Consider the following 20,927-nt stretch of genomic DNA (forward strand, 5'->3'; position numbering starts at 1 on the left):
GCAGAAGGCTGTGAAAGCTAAATAAATGAGTGTACTTAAGACAGAGATAGTACAGGGATCAAGGGTTATGGGGAGAAGAGATTCAAGATTAGAGTGGTGCTGGAATAGCACAGCAGGTCAGGCAGCATCCGAGGAGCGGGAGAATGGGGTTGAGGAACATATCAGCCATATAGTATGGTGGAGTTTACTCAATGGATCAAATAGCCTAATTCTGCTCCTATATTTTATGATGTTAAGGACTAACCTGTGTTTGCAAATCTGCAAACATGGTGTCCAACATCATAATCTCCAGACTCTGGGACCGAGGACTCTGCTCTCCCCTCTACAACTGGTTCACCAACTTCCTGACCAGCAAATCACAACCAGTAAGGATAAGTGACAACACCACCTCCATGATAATCTTAAACACTAGGAACCTGCAAGGCTGCAAATCCAGTCCCTTATTATACTTCTTATACACTCACAACTGTGTGGCCAAATTCAGCTCAAGCTCCATTTAATGATTTGCTGATGCCATCACTATAGTGGGTCAGATTTCAAACAACTATGGGACAGAGCACAGGAAGGAAGTAGAGAGCTTACTGACACAGTGTAAAGACAACAATCTCTCCTGCAATGTCAGTAAAATGAAGGAACTGGTCATCAACCTCAGGAATTGGAGAAGAGGACATGTTCCTGTAAGCATCAATGGTGCTGAGGTGGAGGTTGTCATAAGTGTCATGTTTCTGGTAATAAATATCACCAACAATCTGTCCTGGTTCATCCACATCAATTTTACAGTCAAGAAAGCACACCAATGGCTGTACTTCCTCAGAATATTATTTGACTTGTCCACAATGACTCTTACCAATTTCAAAGATGCACCATAGAAAGCATCCTTTCCAAATGCATCACAACTTGGTATGGCAACTGCTCCACCCAAGAGTGCAAGAAAGTACAGAGAATTGTGAATGCAGCCAAGTCCATCATGCAAACCGGCCTTCCATGCATTGACTTTGTCTATACTTCCAGATGCCTTGGGAAAGCAGTCAACATAATCAAAATCCCCTCCCATCCCAGTTATACTCTCTTCCACCATTTTCTATTAGGCAGAAGGTACAAAAATTTGAAAACACTTACCAACAGATTCAAGAACAGCTTTTTTACCGCTGTTATCAGACTTATTAACTCTCGTATATTAGAGCTGATCGTTCTCTGCACCTGCTCTGTAGTTGTAAGACTATATTCTGTTCTATGACCCTGATGTACTTAAGTAGTATATGATTTGACTGGTTAGCACACGAGACAACACTTTTCACTGTATCTCGGTACAGGTGACAACAGTAAATCAAATCAAACTAAATCATGAGATGTAATTTTGCCTTCGGATACCATTTGCTAAATATTCTCAGGGTTGTGAAGAATCATACTGACCACTAATTTAAGATTGCTAGTCAGACTTATGAGTGGAAACAGCATAAATTAAGATTGTTATTTGCACACAGAATGAAAATACATGACTTTATGAACTCCCAAAAGAGAGGTGACAGTCATCTTCTGATGAATTTCTCACAGCAATGACGAGGCCAATCAGAGTCAACTTGCTTGGTTTAGAATTTAAACAAATCTCAGCTGTTAACTGTCAGAATTCATCTAACTAATGCATTCCCCAAGGCCCTACCTCTATCAATCAGACTCAACTTATCAACCAATCAGCATTCTTATCTCGTACAGTACAAATGTTGTTTTCCCTTTATATTGGTATTCTTGTGAATTGTCCTGAGTGCATGACAAGAACCTTCAACATAATGTATCTTTTCACCAGCAATACTCAACTGTCTGATGAACTGTACTACATTACTTTTATTCACATAGCCTATTAATTCTTTGCATTTTCACATGCAATATATACATAAGATAGAGTATCTCTTTATGACAGTCACCATGGATCAAGTGTTTAAGAAATTAATACTGCTAAGATTAAACAGGGTTTGGAATTATTCTTTCCACCACATTTATGAGGTTAATTGAAAAATTCATTTCATATATAATGTCTGATAAATCTGTACCACTATAAAAATTAGATTAGTACAGGAAATATGGTTCTGAAGAGAAAATGATCATTCAGCTTAGACTTCTATTTGTTGATAATCTAATTTTTATTTGTCATAAACCAATACATCTTTTGCCATGAAAAACAGCTTTGATTAATATTTCCATTCTCATGCAGGAGAATCAGATTATTATTCATTGCAAGTTAGTACGATCCTAGGATTAGACAGGGTTATATTTCATATCTGTGAATTTGCAACCTGCACATTATGATAGCGAATGTGCAGGGCACTAGAATAGAGTTGCATTTACATTTAATCAGCTATTTTTAGTTTCTTTGTTCAGTCAATTTCTAAAGAATTAGAGAGCAATGTAACATATTAATGAAGACTATGTTTAGAAACTGAATAGCAAGATGCAGTATTCTAACTCATTTGGTTCACATCAATAAGATAAAACATATGTCTGTTTAATGTTACTCAAATGCAAGTCAACCTTATCCATAGAGTATACATGTTTTAATCGTCCAGCTATATATTCTTCAATGCAAAAATGCATTGCAGTCACAATACTGGCATATATTACCATTTTATTATGGAGATGTGCAGGTATGAAATTTACCAGCTTCTATATTTATTTTAGCTACTGCATGGAACAGTCCAAGCTGATGACTGACTGCTTCAAGCAAGCCATGATCACAAGTTCCCAATGAGATATTTAATATTAATGCTATTTTATTTCAACATACGAGGTCTAATGGCTGGTCACTCATTATGATGTATGGTTTCTAAATCACCTTCAATGATTTGGTGTTACTTTGATTGAAAGTGTAGGCTGCGTCTGGTTTCAAACAAAATCACTTCTTGGCATGACATGTTGCATATTGTTGTGAGTATTCTTAATAATGTACAACCATCCATCATTTATGCTTTTTGCTCTCATTGTTGCTTACTCCATCCTTGGAATATTGTATTATGTGTGGCGGCCCTGTCAATCACTCTGTTACTGTTTTTACTTAAGTAATTTTTTTTTCTGTTTAACTTTTCAAGAATTGGAAAGTAAAATAATATTGCAAGGTTTACGAACTGCAGATGGGAATTTGAATGGCAATTATGTTTTGCCGTTTTGTATTTGTTTGCTCTGGAATTATGTTGGGAATGTTGAAGATGGAAGTGATGGTTCAGGTGAATTGCTTTGGATAAGTGCTCTGTGAACCTTGGCAGCAGGGCCACTGAGGGTCACTTGGCACTCCTGTCTATTGTCCTCTTCATCCTCCTCCTGTTGCTGTATGTATTGCTGTCTAGGTGGCAGCAATTGAGATTCCACATGATGTTAAAGTAATGGAGAGTACAGGAAACCACCACAAATCTGGGAACTCAGTCAGCTGTACAAAGTATATTGCCATTTAAACAGTCCTGGAAGTGGAATTAATACATATTGATACACCAATATTGATCCATGTGGTCATTCCACAACAGCTCAGGAGCTGCATCAAGATCCTGAAAGGAAGTATGAGACATGTTTGAAGAGGACAGCCCATATTTCCCATCTGTTGAGCATAAACTGGCAGCTTGCCAAAGGCAAAAGTGGGGCAGTGGACTGGCAGAGGATGAATGAGTTATGACCACTACTTGGTAAAAAGACATAATCTTTGCATGTATTGGTTTATGACAAATAAAAATTAGGTTATCAACAAATAGAAGTCTAAGCTGAATGATCATTTTCTCTTCAGAACCATATTTCCTGTACTAATCTAATTTTTATAGTGGTACAGATTTATCAGACATTATATATGAAATGAATTTTTCAATTAACTTCATAAATGTGGTGGAAAGAATAATTCCAAACCCTGTTTAATAATAGGTTATTAGATTGAAATAGAACAGATTGCTTTCAGTATTGAGTCATATTTCAAGTGATTCCTGGGTAAGGTGGAGTATGAGACCTTTATAGCCTCAGGTTACGTTTAGTGATACAGTGACAAAATCATGGATATTGACATATTACACAGTTAGACATAGCACAATACCCAGTTTCAGTGTTGTTCCCTTCACTATTTGCCCCCAAATCAGTTTTACTGACCTCTTTCAAGATTATTAAAATGTTTAGAAGGCAGATCAAAAACAGTAAAATGCCAGCAAAAATAAATCTTTTCTGTTGGAAATTGAGGTTCCCTTTAAAACAGAATTACTTTTCTCCACCAATGTTAGTATTTTGGGTAGGGTAGGAGGTCTAACTTAACTGTATTACGATAGTAATACACCTTCTACATTCCTGAGGAAGGCCTTTTGCCTGAAATGTTGATTTTCCTGCTCCCCGGATGCTGCCTGACCTGCTGTTTGTTTCTAGCACGACTCTAATCTTGACTCTAATCTCCAGCAACTGCAGTACCCACCTCCGCCCTATCTATATTACGTCATGAACCTCCAAAATCTAACATTCCGAAATCTAAACTAGGTTTTCTGAGTCAATGGACCAAAGCAGTGCCTAGAAATTAATCAAAGCAGGTCAGGCAGCATCCAATGATGACTTTCCTCATTCCTGAAGAAGGGCTTATGCCCGAAACGTCGAATCTCCTGTTCCTTGGATGCTGCCTGACCTGCTGCGCTTTTCCAGCAACACATTTTCAGCTCTGATCTCCAGCATCCGCAGACCTCACTTTCTCCTAGAAATTAATCAACATGTTTCAAAAATGTTTTTAAAAGTATTCAGGTTACTGAAGAAGTCCAGCATAAGAATAAAGTTTTTGAAAAGTACTCAAATTACCGTCCTTGTCACCAAGTCCCATGCTAGCATCTCATCTCCAGACCATACTGGGCCAAGTCTCCCAACCATGTTGGGCTTCAAAACCTGAGGCCTTGCTTCCAGCCCACAAGGGCCTCAGATTCCCTGTGACGGCCTCCAGTCTGGGATTCGCCTCCCCTGTAATGGACTCCAATCAGGGACTCACCTCCTGTCTTGGCCTGGTCTGGGATTCGCCTCCTGCACCAGCTTGGTCTGGGTCTTGCTTCCCATGCCAGCCTAGTCAGGAACTCACCTCCTGCTCTGGCCTAGTCTGGGACTCTGCAGCAATGTCCTCTCACCTGGGAGTCACTTGCTCCATTCCCTAAGTGTAAATTTAAGAAATTAAAAGCTTAGGAGAAAAGAAACTGTAGAAAAAGAAGAAAAAGAAGAAAAAGTAAAGGAAAAGAATGGGCAGGGCAGAGGAGCTGCAGCTGGAACATCCTACTCTCCCACCATCTTACCACGACCATAGGTCAGCTGCAAGGGAAATAGGAACACCTGATAGCAGCACAAATTGCTAGTTGAGTTTAACATGTTGCAAAACAGGCACTAGGACAGCCCAAATATGTGACGCCCCACTGTGATTCTTATATTTTAAGGAGCGGTTTAAATTTTGTGACACACGCCCAAGATGTCCTGAAGCAATCAGATATAGAAGGTGACACACTTCTAGTGTGTCGTGAGCATATTGAATGATTAGCCACTTATTTTATGTGTGAGAAATGGGTGCAATCTCATCAAATTCTAAGGCAGTAGATTTTATTTGAAAGTGATCTGGCTCTTCCCTCGATCTTGCAGCTTTGAAGCACAACATTGCAGAATTTATACTGAATTAAACTGGGGACATAATTTGGAGCAAAGCTAATGTCTAAACTGTTTCAGCATGGAAATAGAAGAGACAGCCCAAGCTAAAATGAGACAAAAAATCTTTTTTGTTAATATTGTGTTTGCCTCCTGTGGTCTGGAGTATTCTTGCACATGGCTTCCTGCTGATCATGCTGCTACTCCTCATCTTATAATCTGTCTTGAATTGACAAATTCATGGCAACACTCTGTTGCAGAAATCATCAAAAGAATCCCCACCTCATCAATACTTACTAATTTGGTTATCACCGTGAGCACATTCTGATGCTTTGATGTTGACTTTACATGAAAGAAATCACAGTGAGGAAGATAAGTAAATTATGAGCGTACAGAAATATGAAATTAACTGCTGGTTAGCATATAATTAACTGGTGACTTAAGTCGATCATTAGAGGGCAGTTTAACAATCAGCGATTTGTGAGATTGGGTCAAATAGGAAATTAAAATGTTTAGCTTTTGAGAGGATTGGCTGTCAAGTTATGAAAAGCGTTCAATGTATTCCAGAGTCTTTTCCTCTTCCTCCAACATGGGAGGTGTATTATTTGGCTAATGGAGCCTGAGTTAGTATCTGAATTTTGCTTTGACAAATTGTAATGACAGATTGGGCCTCCTATGTGCAGCATTAAAGAGATTGTGAGTGACTTTCTAAACTGGTGCAGTGCAGGTGATATGGCAAGTCATCTACCAACTGAAAATCATGAAGGTCTATATGGGTCAGTTTTGTCTTGACAAGAAGATAACTGAGGGAAAGGACTTCCATTCTGAAGAAGGGTCATTGGATCCAAATTGTTAACTCTGTTTACTTTCCACAGATGCTGCTAGACCTGCTGAGATTTTCCAGCAATTTCTATTTTGGTTTCTGATTTCCAGCATCCATAGTTGTTTGATTTATCTTTGGAAGTAAAAGAGTTATGTATTCAGACATTATTAAATACTGATACGAGAGGACAGTTGATCTTCAATGGAGTGAACAGCCACAGTCAGATGTAATGTAAACAGTATGGAGCAATCACATAGCTTGCTTGATAATGGTCCAAATTTTGAAGCTTTTTTTTAGGGTGTAGGTTTGCTCGCTGATCTGTAGATTTGATATCCAGATGTTTCATTACCTGGCTTCACTTCACTTGGAGGTCGCCACTGATGATGTTACCTAGCCAGGTAATGAAACGTCTGGATATCAAACCTACAGCTCAGCGAGCAAACCTACACCCTATACCACAACCTGAGCTATAAACCTTTGAAGCTTTCTGTTTCAGATCATCCTCTCATAACAATCAAAGCATCAAAGAATCATGAAGTTATTTCAGTATTATCAGAAAAATCACACTGTGGAAACTATTGCAAAACTTTCTTTTGTCCTGAAGAAGGAAAATCCTGACAGGCATTAGCTTGATTTGCCTACATTTTGTGGCTGAGGAAATTCTCCCAGAGATACAGCTTTAGGAAGAACTTTTGACAGTGTCTTGTAAGTCCAAGAAATACACTGAGAATGACACAACAGATTCTTCAATGCATTAATCAGCCTGAAGTATTGAACTAGTCCAAAAATTTGAATGTGCAAGATATTTCATCACAAAGACTGATATATGGGCTGAAATTTTGAAAGGGGCTATGGGATCAGGGCTTGGTTTTGTTAGGTTTTAAACATCCAGGCCCCAGAGATTATCTCAGCATCCCAAAACCTTGTGGACAGTTTTCAATTTTTAAATTGGGGGAGATGGACTTGTTGCTGGACAGAATAGGACACATATTTGCCACAAATCAACTGTTCATAAGCTCATTAAGGACTTTACTAAAAGGGCTGCTTGTTCCAAATCCGATGTTCAAATATTTTCCTGTGAGTTGGAACAATCTTCAACTCAGTGCACATCTACGCAGACAGATTCACTATGAGGACCTAATTAATTTCTATGAAGAAGATTTGTTGGGCTAGCCAGTGCCAGTACAAACACTGGATTTTAGCTTGTCACGCACAGCCACTGTCTGTCCTAATCCACCTGAATGGCCTTCCTAAGAGTTGCTTGCTCTAAGAAAGTGGCAGCCTCTTTTAGGGTGGCACGGTGGCACAGTGGTTAGCACTGCTGCCTCACAGCGCCAGGGACCTGGGTTCAATTCCCACCTCAGGCAACTGACTGTGTGGAGTTTGCACATTCTCCCCGTGTCTGCGTGGGTTTCCTCCGGGTGCTCCGGTTTCCTCCCACAGTCCAAAGATGTGCGGGTCAGGTGAATTGGCCATGCTAAATTGCCCGTAGTGTTAGGTTAGGGGTATGGGTGGGTTGCGCTTCGGCAGGTCGGTGTGGACTTGTTGCGCCGAAGGGCCTGTTTCCACACTGTAAGTAATCTAATCTAACATGGATGCCATCTGCTTTTGTCATTGAGATTGGGCAGACAGCTCCCACGTCCTGGAGGTGCTCACTCTTGTAAATCAGCCCACTTGTGGCCCAATTCAGCCATTTCATTTAGAAGTCACTTTGCAAGGACGAAATAACCCACATAGGACCAGGATATATCCAGGATTCATGTTCCAACCACAGACTGAAAACCTAGACCATCGAGTGACACAGAACACATCTGATAATCTTATGGCCGACTTTAAGTTTATTTGCACTTTTCACCAGCCAAAGTAATAGAAAAATGAATTACATAATCAAGGTTTTGAATTTTAATGAAGTAGATGAATTAACAATGATTTTTAATGAAAATCTCACAGCTTTAATTGAGATGATACAGCGGTAATTATTTTCACAATCTGTTGCGTAACTGGTTTTAATGAAAGTGATTGATTGAGTATGTAGTCAACAATATAATAAATAATTTAGGCCAGCATTTTCAGAAATAAGCAGAAGACATAATGAACTGGAGCTGGTTTGATCTTTAGAAAAAGTTCCAGAGGTTCAGCCAAAGTTGAAACAGAGCATGCAAGTTTATCCACCTATCTACCTGGACGTTGGGGCTAAAGGTAAAAACAGAATATAGAATAAATTTGGCTAAAAGGATCTATTTGTTGTAAGATATTTAAAATAAGTAACATGGACTGCATCAGCATTCTTTTCTCAGAACATTCGACAATTTGATAACTGGAGAGAAAGCTAGAGAAAGCAATACAGAGCAGCTCAGATTGGAATTTCAAAAATCATTCTGCTCCTGCCAAAAAAACTCAGTTAGAACCAGTTCTTTCATTTTCGAAAAAACCAACTTTCCTTATGGTTGACTGGTTAGTACTGAGTCATAAAGTGTGGCGCTAGAAAACACATCTGGTCAGGCAGCATCCAAGGAGCAGGAGAGTCAATATTTTGGGCATAAGCCCTTAATTAGGAATGTGGGAGGAGGAGCCCAAAGGGGCTGAGAGATAAATGGGATGGGGTGAGGATGGGGGATAAGGTAACTTAGAAGGAGATAGGTAGATGAAAGTGGGGATGATGGTGATAGGTCAGAGTGGAGGGTGGACTGGATATGTGGGAAGGAAGATGGACAGGTAGGACAGTTCAAGAGGGTGGTGCTGAGTTGGAGGTTGGATCTGGGATAAGGTTGGGGGAAGGAAGATGAGGAAATTGACGAAATTGACATTGATGCTGTGCGGTTTGACATGTCAAAGACATACAAATCCTGGGCCTCCCCTACCGCCAAATCCAAGCCACCCAATGCCTGTAGGAGGAACGCCTTATCTTCCACCTTGGGACCCACCAACCACACGGCATCAATGTCGATTTCATCAGTTTCTTTATCTCCCGTCCTCCTACCTTAACCTATTTTTTTGTCTGATCTTCAGCATCTGCAGTCCTCATTTTCTCCTGGTTAATACCGATCCCATCTTGATTGTCCAATTCAACCCAAGCTCTAACCTTATTGCAGCATAGCAACCACTCAGCACTGATTTGTCTAGTGTTCTTAGATTAATATTTATGTTGTTTTACTTTCCAGGCTAGTTCCCAATAGACATTAGCTACCTTTGTTCTCTTTGCCTTTAAAACAAGCAGCTGTTCAAAGTTCAACTCTTAACTTCAACTCAGCAGCAATCTCAAACAAATTGAGAAAAATGAAATAAAAGTATTAATGATCTTAGCTTCTAAAAGGGGGCAGAAGCAGAGAGACTAGTTATATATTCACAGATCAATGAAGGTGACAGGACAGGTGGAGAGACTAGTTAATAAAACATACAATGTTCTCTGCTTTATACATTGGGGCATAGATTACAAGAGCAAGGATGTGATGTTGAACTTGTACAAGACACTTGCTTGACCTCAGATGGGGTGTTACATAAAATTCTAGTTGCCATTGTGTCTAGCTGCTGTAGAAAAATGTGAATGGATTGGAGAGAGCACAGAAGAGATTTAAAAGAAACGACTCAGGGATGAGAAAATTCAAAGAGGAGTATAGAATGGAAATGTTGATACAGTTCACCTTGATAGTGGAAGGTGAGGGGAAATCTGATAGATTTTTCAAACCATGAGGGCGCAGGACAGAGAAGGTAGAGAGAAACTATTCTTGCTCCAAAAGAGATCAAATATCCGTGATGGAAGTGTGGAACAAATGCTTATTTTCTTTTCCTAACCTACACTAGATGCCCTGATAATCAAAGCATTCCAGCCGATCATTTTTTTAACTGATACATCAAAGCTGATTTTTTTCAGGTTTAAAGAATAAGGAATTAAAAGAAACCCTTCAGATTATGACACTGAAACTAATCTCAGCCCCTTTCAATACAGCATGCATTGACTTCATCAATTTTTGACTAAAACACTGATGTTCTTGTGACACACCAACTGGGAGCTACATGAACTCAGCACTAATTTCAAATTGTCCTTCTGAGCTCATGTAGTTCCACTACCTCCCACCCTGCACCTCCTCAACAGTTTCAAGAGACACAATGAAAGATTGGAGCTCTAAATCATGCAAGGTCTTTTCTTAACTTCCCAGCATCAAACCATGGTGCTCAGATCTCCCACTAGAAGGTATGTGATTACAGCATTGTCATGGAGACTGATGTTTTCGTTAATGTATCTGGTTGCAGAGGCAGCTGCTGTCGTCTTTGAGTGCGAGCAGCGGCTGAGTTTAAACGAACCCGGAAGACTACAGCTAAGGTAAGACAGTTTGTTTAAAATTACTTTCCAGTAGCGGGCAGCGGTGGTTTCTTTTTCTCTCTCTTCATAGAAAGAGCGGGAGACGTAGGGGGAAGTGATGATGATCAGAGGGGCAGCCGGGAAGGAAAGCAGTGAGTATATAAATCAAGAAGGCGGCTAAACCCGAGACTCTACAACTGTAGTATCTCCCATCCACCCTCCTCCTTAAGCACTCTGGTTTTTTAAGGTAAGGATTTTCTATTTCTTTACCAGTGACTGGTTAAAAATTTACTTTTTTTGTATATCTATTAATTCTTTTTCAGGAAAAGACTATAGCAGAAAGGTATCAGAAAGTATTTTAACTTAAACCTGTACAAAGTAACAAAGTAATTAACTAAGCAGAGATGGCTGGGCAGGTGATGTGCTGTAGCTGTATGATGTGGGAGCTGGCTGATCCCATTGTGAATGGCAATGACCACATCTGCAGCAAGTGTTGGTTGCTGGAAGAACCCCGGATCAGAGTTGATGATCTGGAATCTGAGCTTCAAACACTTCGGCACATCCGGGAGGGGGAGAGTTACCTGGACGCTTTGTTTCAGGAGGCAGTCACACCTGGGAGATTAAGTAATTCACATTCAGTTAGTGATCAGGGACATCAGAATGTGACTGTAAGTGAGGCAGGTAGGAAACCTGAGTTCAGAAGTGCAGGAGCCTCAGCCCTTGACCTTGTCCAACAGGTATGAGATTATTGTTCCCTATATGGATGAGGAAAAGGGCTCTGGACAGGATGAGCCAGCTGACACGGCACCATGGTGCAGAAGGCCATTCAAGAGGGGGGAGCAAATAGACAAAGTTGTTATAGGGGATTCTATAATTAAGGGGACAGATAGTATCCTTTGCAAGCCGGATCGGGAGTCTCGCATGGTGTGTTGCCTGCCCGGTGCCAGGGTGCGGGACATCTCCGACTGGCTTGAAAGGATATTGGAGCGGGATGGGGACGATCCAGTTGTTGTGGTCCACGTTGGGACTAATAACATAGGCAAAGCTAGGGTGGAGGACCTGTTTGGGGACTATGAAGCACTAGAAAGGAAATTGAAATACAGGTCGTCAAGGGTCATAATCTCCGGATTACTGCCCGAGCCACGTGCCAATTGGCATAGGGATAGGAAAATTAGGGAAGTAAACACGTGGCTAAGGGATTGGTGTGGGAAAGAGGGATTCCACTTCATGGGGCAATGGCATCAGTTTTGGAACAGGGGGGATCTGTACTGTTGGGACTGTCTCCACCTGAACCAATCAGGTACCAATGTTCAAGCGAAGAAGATAAATAGGGTGGTCAGTAGGACTTTAAACTTCTGAGTTGGGGGGAAGGGAAAGTGAAAGCGACAGGGAGTATGGAGTTAAATGGAAAGATAAGCAACAGGATAGCATATGTGCAGGCGGATTTAAACTCAAGGCAGACTGGGAATGCAGCAAAAAGGACTTCCAATATCTCTAATGATATCTTTACCTGAATGCTCATAGCATTCATAACAAAGCAGATGAACTAATGGTGCAGATCATAGTGAATGATTATGATGTTGTAGGCATCACAGAGACATGGTTACAGGGGCGTCAGGACTGGCAGTTAAACCTCCAAGGATTTTCAACTTATCAAAAAGACAGGGGGTGGGCAGAGGGGGTGGGTTGCCTTGTTAGTTAAGAACAAAATTACATCTATGACACTGAATGACATAGCGTCGGATGATGTGGAGCCTGTGTGGGTGGAATTGAAGAACCACAAAAGCAAAAATCCATAATGAGAGTTATGTACAGACCTCCTAACAGTGGTCAGGACCAGGGTTGCAACATGTACCGGGAAATAGAGAAGGCATGTCAGAAAGGCAAGGTCACGGTGATCATGGGAGACTTCAATATGCAGGTGGACTGGGTAAATAATGTTGCCAGTGCATCCAAAGAAAGGGAACTCATGGAATGCTTACAGGATGGCTTTTTGGAACAGCTTGTCATGGAGCCCATAAGCGAGCAGGCTATTCTGGACCTAATGCTATGTAATGATACAGACTTTATAAAAGATCTTAAAGTAAGGGAACCCTTAGGAAACAGCAATCATAATATGGTAGAGTTCAGTCTGCAGTTTGAAAGAGAGAAGGCGAAATAGGATGTAGTGGTGTTACAGTTAAATAAAGGTAATTATGAGGGCATGAGAGAGGAACTGACAAAAATAGACTTGAAGCAGAGCCTAGCAGGGAAGACAGTAGAGCAAAAATGGCTGGAATTTATGGGTATAATTGAGGACACTGTACAGAGGTTCATCCCCAAGAAAAGAAAGATTATCCGGGGAGGGATTAGATAGCCATGGCTGACAAAGGAAGTCAGGAAATGTATTAAAGAAAAAGAGAGAGCCTATAAAGTGGCCAAGAGCACTGGGAAATCAGAAGATTGGGAAGGCTACAAAAATAAACAGAGGATAACAAAGAGAGAAATAATGAAGGAGAGGATCAAATATGAAGGTAGGCTAGCCAGTAATATTAGAAATGATAGTAAAAGTCTTTTTCAATACAGAAGAAACAAACAACAGGCAAAAGTAGACATTGGGCCACTTCAAACTGATGCTGGAAGCCTAGTGATGGGAGATAAGGAAATAGCAGGAGAACTTAACAAGTACTTTGCATCAGTCTTCACAGTGGAAGACATGAGTAATCCCAACAATTAAAGGGAGTCAGGGGGCTGAGTTGAGTATGGTTGCCATTACAAAAGAGAAAGGGCTAGAAAAGCTAAAAGGTCTTAAAATTGACAAATCTCCTGGCCCCAATGGGATACACCCTAGAGTTCTGAGAGAGGTGGCTGAGGAAATAGCAGAGGCATTGGTTGAGATCTTTCAAAAGTCACTGGAGTCAGGGAAGGTTCTGGATGATTGGAAGATGGCTGTTGTAACCCCCTTGTTCAAGAAAGGATCAAGGCAAAAGATGGAAAATTATAGGCCAATTAGCCTAACCTCGGTTGTTTGTAAAATTCTAGAATCCATCATTAAGGATGAGGTTTCTAAATCCTTGGAAGAGCAGAATCTGATTAGAACAAGTCAACAAGGATTTAGTAAGGGGAGGTCATGCCTGACAAACCTGTTGGAATTCTTTGAAAAGGTGACAAGTAGGTTAGACCAGGGAAACCCAGTGGATGTGGTCTTTCAAGACTTCCAAAAGGCCTTTGATAAGGTGCCACACGGGAGGCTGCTGAGCAAGGTAAGGGCCCATGGTGTTCGAGGTGAGCTACTGGTATGGATTGAGGATTGGCTGTCTGACAGAAGGCAGAGAGTTGAGATAAAAGGTTCTTTTTCGGAATGGCAGCCGGTGACAAGCGGTGTCCCGCAGGGTTCAGTGTTGGGGCTGCAGCTGTTCACATTATATATTAATGATCTGTATGAAGGGACTGGGGGCATTCTAGCAAAGTTTGCCGATGATATGAAGTTAGGTGGACAGGCAGGTAGTACTGAGGAAGTGGGGAGGCTGCAGAAGGATCTGGAAAGTTTGGGAGAGTGGTCCAGGAAATGGCTGATGGAATTCAACGTGAGCAAATGCGAGGTCTTGCACTTTGGAAAAAAGAATAAAAGCATAGACTGCTTTCTAAACGGTGAGAAAATTCATAAAGCCAAAGTACAAAGGGATCTGGGAGTGCTAGTCAAGGATTCTCTAAAGGTAAACATGCAGGTTGAGTCCGTGATTAAGAAAGTGAATGCAATGTTGTCATTTATCTCAAGAGGGTTGAAATATAAAAGCACCGTTGTGCTACTGAGACTTTATAAAGCTCTGGTTAGGCCGCGTTTGGAAAATTGTGTCCAGTTTTGGTCCCCACACCTCAGGAAGGACATACTGACACTGGAGTGTGTCCAGTGGAGATTCACACAGATGATCCCTGGAGTGTTAGGTCTAACATATGAGGAACGGCTGAGGATCCTGGGATTGTATTCATTGGAGTTTAGAAGATTAAGGGGAAATTTAACAGAAACTTACAAGGTAACACATGGCTTGGAAAGGGTGGACGCTAGGAAATTATTTCCGTTAGGCGAGGAACTAGGACTCGTGGACACAGCCTTAGAATTAGAGGGGGTAAATTCAGAACAGAAATGCGGAGAAATTTCTTCAGCCAGAGAGTGGTGGGCCTGTGGAATTCATTGCTGCGGAGTGCAGTGGAGGCCGGGATGCTAAATGTCTTCAAGGCAGAGATTGGTAGATTCTTGATGTCACGAGGAATTAAGGGCTACGGGGAGAATGCTGGTAAGTGGAGTTGAAATGCCCATCAGCCATGATTGAATGGTGGATGCACTCGATGGGCCGAATGGCCTTACTTCCACTCCTGTGTCTTCATGTCACTACTGCTGCCCCTGAGGCAGTTAGGCCCAGTAATGTTGACTGACAGTCCCATTCACAGGCTGTACTGAATGGGATTGTGGAACCTGGCTACTCTGTCTGAATGGATGGTACACTTATTTCTGGGAAATTCCCTTCTGATGTCTCACCAAAGCTGCTTCTAGCCTCCTGAATTGGGAATGAGACTAAAGTTATTACTGTGACCTACACAGGCAAATCCAGTCCAATATAGCCAACACGACTCTGAGAAGTGAAGATAGCACAGATGGTGAGTACAAAGTAATTTATGGAATGCAATTCATATTGAAATTGATCTCATGTCTTAACTGTGTCATAAAATATGTGTTGATTGAATTTAAGTCCTCATAAACATTGTTTACTTGACCAATCTATAACAACTGCACAAACCTAGAAATTGTACAGAGCGACTGAATTGCTATAATACAACTGTAATACTACTCCATCAACCACTCATCATTTGTTCAACTTGTCAGTGAAACTGTCCCTTGTGCCACAGTGAAACCTGGCTGTTTACACTTCATCTAGAAAACTATGACAGCTAAAGTGAACTGACAAATTAGATTAAGGGTTAGGTCAAGTAGCGATACAGTCATTAAATTGATTCGGGTATTTCAGAATACTTTCCGAAGTGGGAGGACGGGCAAGATTTCAATGCAGCACCTGTAATCTCCTCCTGTATTTGTCTGACACAGCTGCTGCTGCATACTTCTGATTTAACATGTCAGAAGTCCAAATTGAGGCATAATCTGGCCCTCCCTTTTGGTGATCTCAATGTCTAACTGTATTTATGCTTCAAGTTTCACTTACGTATGTTGTAACTATTGACTGTTCACATTACCCACATCGGGTCATCAGAACCATCTTCAATGAATCCAACAACTGGAGGTGTTATCGTTGCTGCAGCCACTGTTGAGTGAAGGTGCAGGGAAGCTGACGAGGCGCAAAGGTGACAATAAGCTGGCCCAGGATGAGCAGCATCTTCCAGTGGCTCATGAACACCGTCCACATGAAGAAATGGCTGCAGTAAGTCCAGTCATGATTCAGGGGAGGTTCTGATGAGCAAGAATGTACTGGCCTCACAGTCATTTCTTCCAGATGAGCGAAACACAGTGTTGCTGCTGAATGAAGATATCCCAAGAGACCATAGCATAAATAATCTGTGTCATCTGCCAGAGCAGCACTTTCAACCTGAACTAGTGGGTGGTCATGTTATCCTGCAACATTGCTCATCAAGGCCATGGGGCCTCTCACAGCTGGCTGCTTCTAAGGATTCATTGGAAACCCGAGTGGGATTTCTCAATAATCAAATATATCAAGGTTGTTTACAAGGCAATTTCTGTCAGATCATACAGCTTATCTTGTTTCCTTTTGAGTGCAATTTTACAGCTTAAAGTGCAACAATTTAGAAGCTCACCACTACCATCTCATGGGCAACTAGGGATGGACAATAAATGTTTGCTCAGCCAATGTCACCCATGTCCCATGAGTATATTCAGGTACACTGGAAGATGGCATGAATCCTAAAGCCTTGAGAACTCTGAGGTTCTTACTTCATTCCAAGGGCTGGATGCCTTAAAGGATGGTTCCTGAGAGGAAAGGGCTGAGGCAAAGGGCTGATACAATTCTTTCACCAGAGCCATCATGGCGTAGACAATAAGCATACTCAAGATGATGTTCCAACTCTTGGTTTGATCTGGGGGTGCCTTGCAGAACATTCCAGATACAGTGTGCCACATAAGGCTAGCATGCTGTACTCTGCACAATGGGAGCAGGCAAAGAGGGGATGTGATGGAAACTAAAGACCTGCGAGTTTGGCACTAGAATTCTGAAGAGGAAGATGAGATTATTGAATGGGAGAAATGTTGGAATGCTGCAGATTTGGGCATAACAAGCCAGGCATAACATAATTGCTTCCAATAGATCGAAATTGGTGAAGGCTTCTTTCATTGATTGTAAATTTGTTGTTGCCTCAGTGATAAGCAACCCTGTTTAAGTTCCAAAAGTAAGCACTGATTTTTCATTTGTTCTTTCTTCACTTTTCCAAAACTGCCAACTATGTGAAGTATTCACGGCAGTGGTTGCTCTCACACTCAGCAATGACAACAAGGGCAGCCAGGAACAAAGTAGAGAACAAGGTGGGACTGATAAATTAAACTGCATTTATGTCAATGCAAGAGGCCTAACAGGGAAGGCAGATGAACTCAATGCAAGATTAGGAACATGGGACTGCAATTACAGAAACGTGGCTCAGGGATGGGCAGGATTGGCAGCTTAATGTTTCAGGATACAAATGTACAGGAAGGATAGAAATGGAGACAAGAGAGGAGAGGGAGTGGCATTTTTGATAAGGGATAGCATAATGACTGTACTGAGGGCGGATATTCTCAGAAATACATCCAAAGACGTTATTTGGGTGGAACTGAGTAGTAAGAAAGGGATGATCACTTCATTGGGATTATACTATAGATACCGTAATAGTCAGAGGGAAATTGAGAAACAAATTTGTAAGGAGATCTCAGTTATCTGTAATAGTAATGAGGTGGTTATGGTTGGGGATTTTAATTTTCCAAACACAGATTGGGACTGTCATAGTGTTAAAGGTTTAGATGGAGAGGAATTTAAGTGTGTACAAGAAAATTTTCTGAGTCAATATGTGGATGTGCCCACTAGAGAAGTTGCAAAACTTGACCTACTCTTGGGAAATAAGGCAGGGCAAGTGACTGAGGTGTCAGTGGAGGAGCACCTTTGGGCCAGTGGCCATAATTCTATTAGTTTTAAAATAGTGATGGAAAAGCATAGACCAGATCTAACAGTTGAAGTTCTAAATTGGAGGAAAGCTAATTTTGACAGTATTAGGCAAGAACTTGCAAAGGTGATTGGGTGCAGGGAAGGGACTTGTGCTACCTATTTGCCCTCAGAGGGCATATTTTTTCTTTGCTCTCCCTCAATATCTAGGTGGAGTCTGAGCATCTGCTCTATAATGGAGACTGTTGGCATTGAAGATTTGATCAGATAATCCTGGGTGGTTTTAGCTAGAGGTCCAAGACATGCTGAGAGTGTACTGCATAGATGCAGTCTTACACTCCTCAGCTTCAACTTCCACATTGTTAGGGGGCCACTGACATCATGGAGGTGTAGAGGCTGGCCACTCCTAAGAGATATATCTGGGAGGCCAATATTTAGCTCCTTCTCTGACTGTGTGCCAGCAAGCATCATCCTGTCTCCTTGAGAGAAAGGAGTAAGGTCAAGATCGCTCATCCACCCCTTCATCTTGCTGTTGATGCTGAGCACCACTGGCTAAGCCAAAGAAAGGAACCTCTGTGTGCATCTCCAGCAGCTACTGAGCACTCTGTAGGATCTACTTTTCTATGGCAGCCACCATATTCTCCATGGAGACAGTGGAGGATACAGGCCATGGCAGAGCCAGCTCAGAACTGATGGAAGTGGATTGGTAGTTTCCTCGAAACCTCAATCCAGACTCCTGAGAAACCTGTTTGCTCTTCCTGTGTCTGTGCATTCTTACAAAGGCATTTTTATTCCTTCACAGGGTGTTAGAGTCAGTGGCCAAGCCAGTATTTATTGCTTCTTCCTCTGTGCCCAGACGGGAAACAAGAATCAACAACATTGCTGTGGATCTGGAATACATGCTGGTCAGATCAAGTCAAGCTGGCTGATTTTCTTCCCTCAAGGACATGAATAAATTGGATCAGTTTTAAAGTAATAATAATAACATGGTTATAAAAACAAAATACTGCAGATGCTGGCAATCTGAAACAAACAAAGAGAGTACTGAAGAAACTCAGCAGGCATAATTATACAGTCACTAGATTTTTAAAGTTCCAAATTTTTATTGAATTCAAATTTCAGCATTTGTCCCGGTGGTCTGAACCAATGTTCCTAGTATACTAGCCTAAGGTTCTGGATTACTAGTCTAATGGTATTACCATAATATCATCATTTCCCCTAGTTATCAATGGGCTGCACCATTTCTTGACTGTCTCGAGTTGTACTCTGAGTGCCTGTTTTTTGGGGTGTGCCTTTCCTGGCCAGCTGGCAGTGATGTGCTCACTAGAATATACTTCCCAGTTGGACCATTCCGCGAAGCCATTTTGGCGCGAGCGATTTGGCACGGCCAGTTTGGCGCAGCCCATTTTGGCACAGATCCATTTAGGCACAAAACTATTTCGGCACAGCTCATATTTATTCCTTTTCAGGCTTAGTTAAAAGTATTAATGAAAGCAATAAAAAGAAAAATAATGTTTATGCTCTTTAGTAAAAATGTTGAAAAGAATATAAAAATAAAAAACTTCCCTATGTAGTTTCAGCAGCTTGTACTTTTATCTTTGAAATGACGGTATCTCTTTCAACCTTAGATGCCGAAGCTGCATGTGAATGTTTATTAATTTGTTTCACTAGGTCACCATTTATAATGTGAATTTGAGCTTTGCAAATGTCCTTCCTCTCACATCTCCAAAACTTTGTTATCTTATCAGCAGCATATCTATCAAATACGTATATATAGTGTCGTATGAGCAATTTTCCTTTCCACGTTTTGACAACAAAATTGTTGATGGCATTTTAATGGGTTATATTTTATTTTAATAATAACTACAAACTACTGAATAACTACAAAACAGTTCTGCGCCAAACCAGCTGCACCGAATTGCTTGCACCAAAATGGCTGTGCCGAATGGTCCCACTCCGTTCCCAGTCTATTTCAGCGCTGCAGTGACAATGTCTAAGTTGTTGGAGAGCACAGGATGCAGCCTTGAAAGTGCATCCTCTAAAAGGTCTGTAAGTTCTTCCCCAGCGGTGGAGGCGGAGCTGATGTTCAGTGGGGAGGGTCTCCTGTGGATGGAAGCTACGTGGCTGCTGCCACTACCTACAGGAGACAAGAGAGAGAGAATAAGTTGCAAAATAGAGGTGGAAGCTTAAACTTCTTAATAATATATTCACAGTGGTGGTATTGGGCAGAGCAGCAAGTCATCCTGCTTGGTTTCTGGGAAATGGAAGCCTTAGCAACCCCACATTAACAGTTATGATCTTCCCCTGTGCACTCATGGACTTTCTCCCAACACTGGGTGAGAATAAGAATGTCAACCCCTCTTCACTGGGGTGAACACCCCTATTGTGGGCTGTTTTCTCCTGAATGTAGTAAAGGGAGGGATTGAGTGAGTGAGTTGAAAGTGGCTAGAACACTGGTTAGCATTGTTGTGGGTGGAGAGATGCCCTGATTGAGTAGAAGGGTTAGCATTTTGGGGGAATGGCTGGTTTTGAGTGAGTGAGAAAAGGTGCTGCAGTTTGCAGTGAGAGAAGTGGACCATGTGTCTCATTGGGAGGTGGACGCAGTAACAGAGTTCGAGTGTGTGTGAGACAGCAGAGAAAAGATGGTCACACTTATCCTGCAGCATTATTGCATGTCCTCCATATCTGAGACACCTCACTGACCATGGAGGCTACTATGGAACAGGCAGACAGCATCTGACCCTGAGGTCTTCCCTGGCTATCTTGTGGAACAAGAATAACCCTCCTTTGCACCAGCCCGTCCACCAGGACCTCCAGGTCCATGACAGTGAAGCACGTGCCAACTTGCCTCTCTCAGCCACATCTTTAGGAATTGCAGGAAGGGCGAAGCGTGGATTACAGGGACTGGTACTATGAATGCTAAAACATCCTGGCAGAGAGAACATTCCCATTTATTCTGACTGCAAGATTGCACCGTCGAGTTAGGATGTGTAATTCAGGACAAAAACAGAATTTGCTGGAAAAGCTCAGCAGGCCTAGAAGTATCCATGAATAG

This window comes from Hemiscyllium ocellatum, chromosome 3 (genome assembly GCF_020745735.1).
Source record: "Hemiscyllium ocellatum isolate sHemOce1 chromosome 3, sHemOce1.pat.X.cur, whole genome shotgun sequence".
NCBI lineage: Eukaryota > Metazoa > Chordata > Chondrichthyes > Orectolobiformes > Hemiscylliidae > Hemiscyllium > Hemiscyllium ocellatum.